The sequence below is a fragment of the Sander vitreus genome, chromosome 2 (genome assembly GCF_031162955.1).
Source record: "Sander vitreus isolate 19-12246 chromosome 2, sanVit1, whole genome shotgun sequence".
NCBI lineage: Eukaryota > Metazoa > Chordata > Actinopteri > Perciformes > Percidae > Sander > Sander vitreus.
The window spans coordinates 26,133,376-26,144,035 of record NC_135856.1 but is presented as its reverse complement, the minus strand read 5'-3'; the positions used below and the strand labels follow the sequence as shown (position 1 = coordinate 26,144,035).

At 38.7% G+C, this 10,660-nt stretch overlaps 1 protein-coding gene across 4 annotated transcripts in view; it reads left to right on the top strand.

Moving 5' to 3' along the window:
- The first annotated feature begins 1,908 nt into the window (after positions 1-1,908).
- Positions 1,909-10,660, top strand: part of fbxw7 (F-box and WD repeat domain containing 7) — a 129,105-nt gene continuing 120,353 nt past the window's right edge. For all 4 annotated transcript variants that reach the window (XM_078262926.1, XM_078262919.1, XM_078262897.1 and 1 more), the window contains exon 1: positions 1,909-2,392. The gene's annotated coding sequence lies outside the window, so the exon portion shown is untranslated. The remainder of the gene's footprint in view (positions 2,393-10,660) is intronic.

Below are 10,660 nucleotides of genomic sequence, written 5' to 3'. Positions count from 1 at the left end.
GAAGCATAGATTTTAAATTTTATGATTTCAAGTCACACATTATGGGACTTTGAAATGGTGAGACCAACTTTCTTTTAGACTTGGACATATATTAAAAAAGTAAATAATAAAATAATAAGTAATTATAACAATTGAATAATAACAATTCAACTATTTTCCCTTATGTTATTCTTTTTGGAGAAAGCTCTTAGAAAACAGATTTTAGACCACTGGTTCCCAGCCTGGGGATCGGGATCCCTCAAGGGGTCTCAAGAAAAAATTGAGGGGTCACCATGTTTTTTGTTTTTGGGAGATACTGAATACTTATTTGGGACACTAAAATTCTTCCCATGAAACAATCAGAAAAGGAAAATCACTCTTGACATTACTTTATTTTAAAGGATAGATAGAAAGAATAGAAATATTGAGATACAATCTCATTTCTAAAATCCTGACATAAACACATACAAATTGAGGATTATTCAGTATATTTTAATGTTTAGTGTCACTAACAAAACGACCAAAACAGCCCGAACGAGAACACAGTGAAAAACTCAGGCCTAGAGTTCAGATTTTTGTGAGGAGTCCACTTACAGGAGTCATTTCCATAAAAGCACACAATTAGTGAGGATATTTACAGTCGGTCTTTGTTTCAAGGGTCGTCTTTTCAGTTTTCATTGACCAGATGCCACTCTCAATTCCACACTACTCGGGATCACATGTTTGGTGCTTAGTGATATCTCAGGGTTTCAGACTCTCCCTGGAGGATCCAGATACAGGGCATAAAAATGACCGTGAGCCAAAGCGTACCATGGTTGGCACAGCAGAGCATTGAGCAGCAGCAGCAGCAGCACTCACACTAACTTGCTTATTTTTGCCTATGAATAAATGAGGCTCAACATGCTGGAAAGAACTAGGTTTAGGTTTTCTGCATGATTTCTGACACACCATGCAAATTTGGATTTGGAGTATCTCCCCTCCCATGTTTTTCCCCCTCAAAACTTCATTGATCAAAAATATATTAACATTTATATTTTATCATAACAAGAATATTTTAAAACAGTGAATGGAAGGTATGATCAAAGCCTAAATGGTGTATACTAAAATAGATTAGAAATAAAAATGGCAATAATAGTAAAGAATAAAACACATAAAGGAAGATCTTTAATTTAATTTAGAAGATACTCCTTTTGTTTTTATGTAATTAAAAAATAAGAAGGAAAATGTGAAGTCTTACAGGAAAATAGTAAATATGGGTGTAATTTCAGAAAAGAAAAACATTTGTGAATAATTTGCAACTATTTCAGCAATTCAAAAAGTCTTGTAATATTGCATATGGTCTGTCTTATTTAATAAAAAGGCATATCATTAATAATGTAAACCACAACCAATTTAAATCAGTGGTCTAGATAACATTGATTAAAATACAATAATTAGCATATTTACAATACATTTCACAGCCAAATAGAGATCACTTCGAATCATCTTGGAAAATATTTTGGAATCAATTCATTGAAGATAATACCTGGAATAAAAATTGTTCATTATGATATAAATATTGCATAGCCAATAAGACTTGAGAAAGACATTTAAAAAATATGGCTAAACATGTTCCAACCATCACTAATGTTTTTTATTCCATGTTTTATTGATATTGATGTTATTGTAGCCTACCTTCTCGTGAAAATGAACATTTTTATGAGACTGTAGCCTATAGACTATGCAATTTTCAACATTATAAGCAAAATAATAAATAAATTAAATATAAATTAAATTAATTACATGTAAATTATTAAAATGTTCTTGTTATTATTATAATTATATCATATTTAAATATACCCAGATATTAATACTTTTTGGACGTCATCCATGGAGTATATTATTACATCATATTCGAGCGCCCAAGACCAAACAAAAACGTGCCATCATCATGTTGCGACAGCTATTCTCTCCAGTCGGTGGAGAGTCAGGAGACGAACAAACCGCGGTTGTTGAAGAGTCTGTGAACGGCAACTCACTTACAACTGACACGCTGTTTGCTCTCAGTGGATGTGTTCTCCCTCTTGTAATGGTCGCACGCCTTCATATGTCGCCCAGTGAAAGAACAGAGTCAAAGGGTCGACCAATACTCTCGTCAATTTGACAGAACAGCTAACGTTAGCAGTGTTTTACTAGCCAGCTAATGTAACACGAACTTGGCTTGTAGATTGCCTTGTAGAGGCTAGCTAGCTCCTCTAGCTAACCTGCTAGCTTCTGTTGGTTAGGTGCAAACACTTGACTTGCTGCTGGTGGGAAACCAAGAAACGAACATCGGAGCCTGTGGTGTTAGCTTCATCAAGCTCCAAAGGATATCTACGACCAGAAGGAATCACCGGAGAGGCCTGCTGTCTTTTTTCATCGCCACATTTCTGAGGTAAAACAATTAAAAAATTACAATGTGGAAGATCACAACTGGGGAATATTGTAGTAATGGACCAGTGGAAGTGGGCCTAGCATTAGCCAGCTAACGAATAGCTCGTTCGCTAGCTGAGTTAGCATTGCTAACGCTAGCAATCTTAACGCACTTCTGTTGATGTGGAGCTTGTTAGTGATTTGGAAGAAGTTACAGGTGTCAGATTCAGCTTGCGGTGGCTGAACGTATTGTGTTGTAATGTTTCCACCATTAATCAAAACACACAGATTGAGTTTGGTACCTGTATTGGCTAACCCCGTCACTAAAACTTTGCCTTTTAAACAAGCTGCACAAACTTGAGTCAGAAGCTGCAAAGTGCGTGGAGTTCAACCCGCATGCAACACTTTAATTAGCTATGTGATGAGCACAAACATAAGTGAGTTTCGTTTAGCTTGGCCATAGTGTCCCAAATAAAGGTGTAGCTGCAATTTAGGAGCCGAATGATGGATTTTTCTCCGATAGTCTGTTCGGCAAATGCTCACCGACCCCATGCGAAGTTAACTAGTGCTCCACTTGAATAACGTTAGCTAAATCCAGATGTTAATAGGGGCACACGGATGACAGACATTCACGGGACAAATACAACAGTTGGTAGGTTGTTAAGACCAGGGATTCTCAAGGGGCGGCAGGGGCCCCCCAGGGGTTTGTGAAAAGTTTTCAAATTCATTCAAAATTACCATTATCATTTTAATTTGCCATGATATAAAAAATGTATATATGATTTTTGTCTAATATTTTTCTAATATATTTCTCTTGTGTTGTTCTTTCACATAACTAAGACTATAGAACTGTAAGAATAGGCTACCTCAAATTATTCCAAGGGACATTATAAGGAGGTTCCCAGTATATTCTCTATCTCATAAGGGGTCCTTGGCTGAAAAAAGATGAAGAACCTCTGGTTTAGAGATTTGGGGTGCTAACCTTTTGGAAAACATGGTGGACTTCTCTGGTTTCGCAATGCACAGGAGCAAGTTTTACTCTTTAAGAAAGGCGCTGTTAAAGTAACGGTGGATTGTTTTGAAAGGTCCAACAGTCTGTCCTCTATCTATACTCGGTTTTCACTTTGCTCAGTACATCTAGCAGAACTAAATCATTCTACAACAAAGACATCCTACCTTATGAAGGTTATGATATCCAGTTTTGTTGAAATGGTTCGAGAGATGTTGTGATTTAACTTTATTGTCCTTTTTGGAATCAGTAATTTGTTTAGCTGTTAAATTGCTAGTGTTATAGTTAGAAGTGCTTCTAATATTAAGTCAATGTTTATTTATTTAAACTGGTGGTAAAATCTGTAATTTCTGTACGGATTTAGCTACCTCAACTGTAGGGTTGGGCGATTGCCCTAAATTGGCAGTTGACGATGTTTATGGTAAAACATGACGATGGACGATGATATCGTCATTGGGTAATGGGTGGGGGGGTAAAGCACTTTATTTTACTATAGCTCTTTACATAAATATTTTTTCTACTACTATGGGCTAACAGTTAACATAGAAACAATCAGACATACATTTAAATGCCCTCTGTAAATAGACAGTATTACATGGCTATGCTACCTGCTGGTAGGGGCAGTTTTTTACAACTTGACCTATTTTCACGTAACTACGGTGCCGTAAAGTCAATCAGATGTCCGTGATCTGCGTAAGTACAGTACAGTGGGACGTTTGCCTTCAACAGAGCGACAGTAATATCCTAATATACCGTCATTACTGAGCTGTAACTACATTCTCGGTTATGTTTGCACTGAATAACGCATTCAATAAACCGAAACATAACTCTTGCAGCGCACATGAACAGATGCGCAATATTAGCTCACACATAAAATAGCACCCTCGTGAATTAGCCTTCTGTTGCTAACGTACATTCATAAATCCTGTATAACATCGTCCCGTACCTACAGGACATCAGACTTACTTATTGATGCACTTCTACTTATTGAAGGTGTTTCCATGATGCAGGATCTACATTATTGGAGTCATCCAGGTAGCCAATTTAGGTTTTTCAAAAGAGGGACAAGGTTTTATCAAGGTTTCGGATACCAGGATTTGATGTTTACACATAACCGGGATAGTGCTAGAGCGTCACTATCAACCTGAATTTGACCCCATCCCTTCACGTCTAAAGTTTGAGTTAGTGAAATCTGTGGGCATGTTTTCACACAAACTTAATTCTGGAACTGTTCATAACACATTACTACTAAACATCAGAATTGCACAGAATCCCATTACATACAGTACCAAATCAAGTTTCAGTTTCATTTCTCTTCACACCCTGTTTCTCCCTTATTTAAGCATATGGTATCTCTCGCTTGTGCTGTTTTTCATAGTCTGCTCAAGTTAGTTAAGTTATAACTTGAACATCCCTAATATTGAAATGCATTTCCTTCCCTAATAGAAAAGACGGTTGACTAATGTGGTGTGGTGTCCAACCCATGTTAAACCAAGGTCCGGAGGAGTGTTGTGAAGTCAGGTCAAATAAAACACATTGACACAGCCAACACCGGTTTAACCTACTGCACTGTGTCACTGAGAAAGACGTTGTAGACTGGTGGCTCTTATTTCCTCTCCGGGAGAATACTGCTTCTCCACCCTCCCCGCTAGTTCACTGCCTTCACTTGACCTCTCAGGTCTGAGCCTGTCCTTGATGACATGGCTAGAATAAGAAGCATCTGTCTCTGAAGTCAAGACTGAAAACCAGTGTCCTACATCAAGGACTAAACTTTAATTTGGCTAGACTGACAAAAAGTCAACCGATTCATGTATGTGTTGTCTATGATAACATACAGGGAACACTCCACACCAATCTGTAGTGTTTTACTACACTAAGTAGGAGTTGAAAGCGCTGTTGTCTTTACATTAGTCTTTTAACTTTTGAATTGGAGTGTGTCACAAAGCTGTGATAAGAAAAGAAGGAAAGGAAAAAGTAATACATGATGCTTTTTTCTGTCAGTTGTCTTTAATATTTGGGGCAGTGTCTTTAAGGACAAAGTCAGATGAGAGTCATATCTTGACACAAAATCATTGGGGCGAGAAATTGAAGTACCATTTTTATATAACACAGATTGCAAAAGTTCAACTGCAACGGAACTTTTCTTTTTGCACAAGATCCATGTGATGCATAGAGCCTAACGCTCAGTCAATAGACTCAATAGATACTTAACTGTTTACTTGTCAAATTTAATCTACAACTACCAACAAGGCTTTTCCTTAATAGATGCTTAAAAAAAGAACTTACTATCATTATGGCTGGTTATCAAATGAGTATATATAAATATAGACTAACTTTGTGTGTAATAATGTGCCATATATGTATGCATTTCCTTTCCAAGAGATTGTAGAAGAGATCTGTTGAGGACAACATGTTAGTCACAGTCACCAGAAATAAGTCTTTTTATTTGATTTAAAGCCAACAGAGAAGAACCACTTTTGTTTTCTGGAGTTCATCCGGTTCAGTTTCACTTTTTGGCTTGATAAAGCAGTAATGTATTTAAACCTACATAACAAGACTGTGCGTCAGTAGGGTTGTTAAGAGACCACAACTTTAGGAATTTATGTGGTGGCGTGAAGAATCTGGGAATTTAGGGTAAACTTGGGAAACCAATCTGTTGATTTGATGTCAAAGATTAATATTTGTATCACTTGTGTTGTGTTCTCATGGCATGTACACTCTCATTACTGTTGGTCTGGTCATGGTCCAGTAACTGATCATTTTGCATCCTAGTGTTATGAATGGGAAAGACTGTTATCTACAAACCAGGCAGCTACAGTTCTTTTTATTAACCACAATGAGTCAAAATGCCCACTATGTGTCCCTTTTGAAAGTGTATGAGCAAGTATTGAACCCTTCAGGTCAATGTATGATGTTGTGTGGGACACAATATAAATAAGTGAGGATAAGAGAATGCATGTACAAAAATAGGCTGACAATATTGAGACAGCAATGGCATTGTTTCAGTTCACACAGATCAGTGTGATGAAATACCATTTTTCTGGCTGTGATTGTTGCTGCAAGGCCTTGGAGAGTGATGAGGGTATCCTAGACTTTGTTTGCAGAAAGCTTCACATTCCCACACTCCCGACTGTTGCTGTGTAACTGACCCCAGGGCCTTTCTAAAACCATTCTCATATGGACAGAGAGATTTCCTGGCTTTAAAGCTCGTATTGACAAAACATGAAGGGGGGTACGAGTGAGATGGGTTATTAAGGATGTCAATAGAGGGGAAGTGTTTCAGGTGGCAGACATTCCTGGAGACATGACTGGTCTTGGTAGCCCCATACTGAACTTTGTATAATTAAAAACAATCAAATCATGTGGCTGGGTTGGCTCAGTGGTAGAGCAGGCACACATATACTGAGAGGTTTATACCTCGACGCAGAGGTCCAGGGTTCGAATCCGACCTGTGACAATTTCCTGCATGTCTTCCCCCTCTCTCTCCCCTTTCTCAGTTAGCTGTCCTATCAAATAAAATAAAGGCGGAAAAGGCCCAAAAATAATCGAAAATAAACAATCAAAGCACATTTGTTACCTACATGCTGCAGTGAGACAAATAATAGCTTATAAACACTGTTTATTAAACTTATTTTGTGGCGCTGGGCTGATAAGATGTTTCCTGTAGGCAACCACATAACCCTTCTGAATGTTAACCCAATTATGAAACATTCTTGGATTGTTGGGGAAACTGCAACCGCATGTAAAAGGTTGTGTGTTGACTGTTTGTTCTTGATTTGTAATGCCCAGTTTGCTTTGTACTGCATCCCTCATCACTGTTAACTCTACTCTCTGGAATGATGAAATCTGGAGCACACGGTTATAGTGGGAGCTTTTTAAAACCAGGTGCAGCAACGACCGTTTTGACATAAAGATTGTCTTCATCAGGGTCAGAGGAGGCAGTGTAGATGTTTCAATCTCCTGCCATACATTGGGATTACCCCCAGGTCAACAAGGATGGCAAGGACCACCTGGCTGATGGTCTTGGAGGAAGTGGAAAAGACTAGGAGGATAAGGACTGAAGAGAGGAGCATCTGTGTTGAAGTGGATTGCTTTAGTAACGTGATGAGTGCAGTCTGATTGTAATGGGCAGTCCTCCAGGCCTTTTGGGACCCAAACCACTGTGCAGTGAAAGGGACAGTTGGATAATGCGTGATTCATGACATCCGCTGGATTGGGGGAATTGATGATGGTTGAGCATCCACAGTCAAAGGAAGGGATTGAAGACATAAGTTAGGTCTATTGGTCAAGATCAATTTGAGGATTTCATTCAGGTAGAGAGGCTTGAGAGAGAGACTACAATCACTGGTAAAAAAGGCAGTTTGATTTTCAAGTGGTAAGTTTAGAGGAGAGACTGAAAGTGGGAAGGGTTTTTTGAGTCTGGTTAAACGTGCCATTTTCCCCATCCAATTTAATGAATTCAGACAATCATGGGGTTAGGTGGACAGATGTTCAGGTCTAGAGGAGAGAGGTCAGAAGCTTGTAAGAGGATGGTAGAAAAGATAAAAATGTTGATTTGGTGGTGGTGTGTGTGTGTGGGGGGGGAGAAGCAAAAAGATTAGCAGAGACTCTACAAAAGTCCAGCCTGCTGTCAGCGTTGTGTGTGGGCAGAGGCACTTCAGAGAAAGTGAGATCAAGGAAAGAGGAAATTAAAGGGCTTTTCTGTGGGGAGGTCCAAATCACCTTGAAGAGAGCTGGATCTTCCGTCTCCAGGAGATCTCATGTAAATAAAATCTCTAAGAAACCCACCAAGTAGGACTTTGGGGCAACAGCATACAACATCGTCAAGGAGGGTGAAAATAAAGGTTAGGCTGTAACTATGTCAAATGTTTGGATGTTATGACACACACCTTAGACCTTTTAATCTTCCTTATCTCCTTAAGAGGAACTCCTGATGGCTGCATCCAAAATCGCTTCTTTGTTCACGCAATCACTACTCCTTAAGAAAAACCTTCAGTAGGTTACTTGCCCGTAGTGAGCCGTAAATTAAGATTTTTGGATTCTTATCAATCATTTTGTGGCATCACTGATCGTTATAAGACTCTAAACCTGTCATTGCATTGTGGTATTTGAGGGCACCATAAAAAAACATACATTTCACACTTGAGTTCAGACAATCAAATAAAAGGGTCGAGGGTAAATGGGGTGTGATTTTGGAGCATATTTTTTAGTTTTTGTCTCATGTTAGCTAGCTACTTGCTATCATTAGAAATGTATCAAGTAGCGAAGCGGGTGATGACAGACTGATGACAGACTGGTTAACTTGCTGTCTCTTGTGTTGTCTTTTAAATACAGTGTCAATAAGCTTGAAGCAAGCATTCAATAGCTATTAAACAAAGGCAGCTGCAAGGTTATGATATTGTAACATCAGAGAAATCTGGGTTTGAGGTTGAAACCTTTTGTGTAAAGTTGTTAGTGTCACAGTAAAGGTTGTCAGTGTTTTAATATTGTCCAATTTTAATTTGACATCGCTTTCTGTGTAACTTAAAATCACGTTTAGACATTATTTTCCCTGTGAAAATTTCCTTGAAAGTTCTCATTTCTTCACTGCGGTGCCTTTATCCGGCACTCATTGTTAGCTCTTCTCAAGCTCGCTAAAATAATTAAACTCCATATCTTTAAATTTAGTATTTTATTGTTTTATTACATGCATTCATCGTCCCAATTTCTCCATTTGTACTTCTATAATCAATCACGTGATGGTATATTTTGGCTCGGTCCTTCCTTAATATGCTTTCTTACTGAGTTTTCAGGATTAACTGGAGACTTACAGGCAACTACAGCCGAGCGTGGGCGTGTTCAGCAGTTGTGAGTGGCCCTCTGCTCTGTATCTGTGAGGCACAAGGAGCGCGTTAATAATTCAGTGCTGGGCTATGCAGCTCTGAGTTGGTTAATGAACACAGAGGAATCTCCCAGGCATATTGCTTTGATGTGGGCTATACTGTGAACGCTGTGTGACAGTGTAGGCAGGGACAAAAGGAAGTCGCAGATTGGGACATAAGTCAACAGTTTCAAATGATGCTGTGGCAGACCATCTTAAACTATCTAGTGCACACAGATAGGAGAATGGAGGAGAGTCTTTACCCTGTCCTAGGAGAGACACCTGCTTTGTGTCTGAGAACAAGCACATTTTTAACAGTTCATATTTTTGCATATTCTTGTTTGATATTTCACTTTCTTACTAAATTAATGCTATATTTTTTACATGTATTAGTGTAAGCAAACTCCTAAAAAACGTGGAAAATCCATAATGATAACTAGATAGGCTACTTAACTAGAAAATAGATTAGGTTCAGTTCACTGAGGAGTGATGGTTAAAGTCTTTGATTACTGAAACATGGTTGTAGTATGCAGTGTCCTGATTGGTGGAAAATGCTTGCAGAAAGAAAGGCCTGTTGTCAGGTAAAAATGTCACTGTCAGAGAACCTGAAGCGAAAAGTTGTGGAAAACGGCAGCTTTAATGATGAATGGACTGATAGGCAGGCCACGCATTTGTCCTGTATGCCTCATTTGAAATAAGACAATGCTGTTGCAAAAGAATACAACCAGCAACAGCATCAAGAATGAAGAATGCGGACATGATGATGCCGTCATTCACATGCATATTAAGTAGCTGTATCTGTTTTGGTCTTATAATACATCCATAGGTTTACCGCTCCAGCGGAGAGGATAGTTCGTTTAGACAGCATCTAAGTTTACAAGAGTTTGTCCAAAGTTCAAGATCCGTTGCAAACTAAGATAAACAGTTAGACTATAAACTGACATCTTTCATTTTAGCTTGTTTGTAAAAAGTCGCTATTTGCAGAGTAGAGCTATGTTTGCACAGCGCGGTGGACAAGAGTGGACAGCGCACACAGAGCAGACTGAAATATCGGTTTCTACATGTTTATGCCTGTAGAACAGGTAGGTGGGTATTGATAAATATTGACTTTTTAATCATGGAGGGTTTATTGTAGGCTACTTACAGTAACAAGTGTAGTGTGTGCAGCGCATGCATCGCCGTTCAGAATCCCGTCTATCTTCCAAAATGCAACGCTTGTATCCAAATTAATTGTGTTTGAAGCTGCATGGCATTTTGCTGGTTTGGCTGGTCGGCTTTTGTTGGAAATTGCCGCAAACGAAACAGTACATGCCATAATCGCCTTTCTCCACCCAGGTGTACTGTGTTTTCCATGACACTAGGAATGCCCTCTGTCTCAAATTAGCTTCGTAGTTCTTTGACATTTTAACTAACGTTATAAA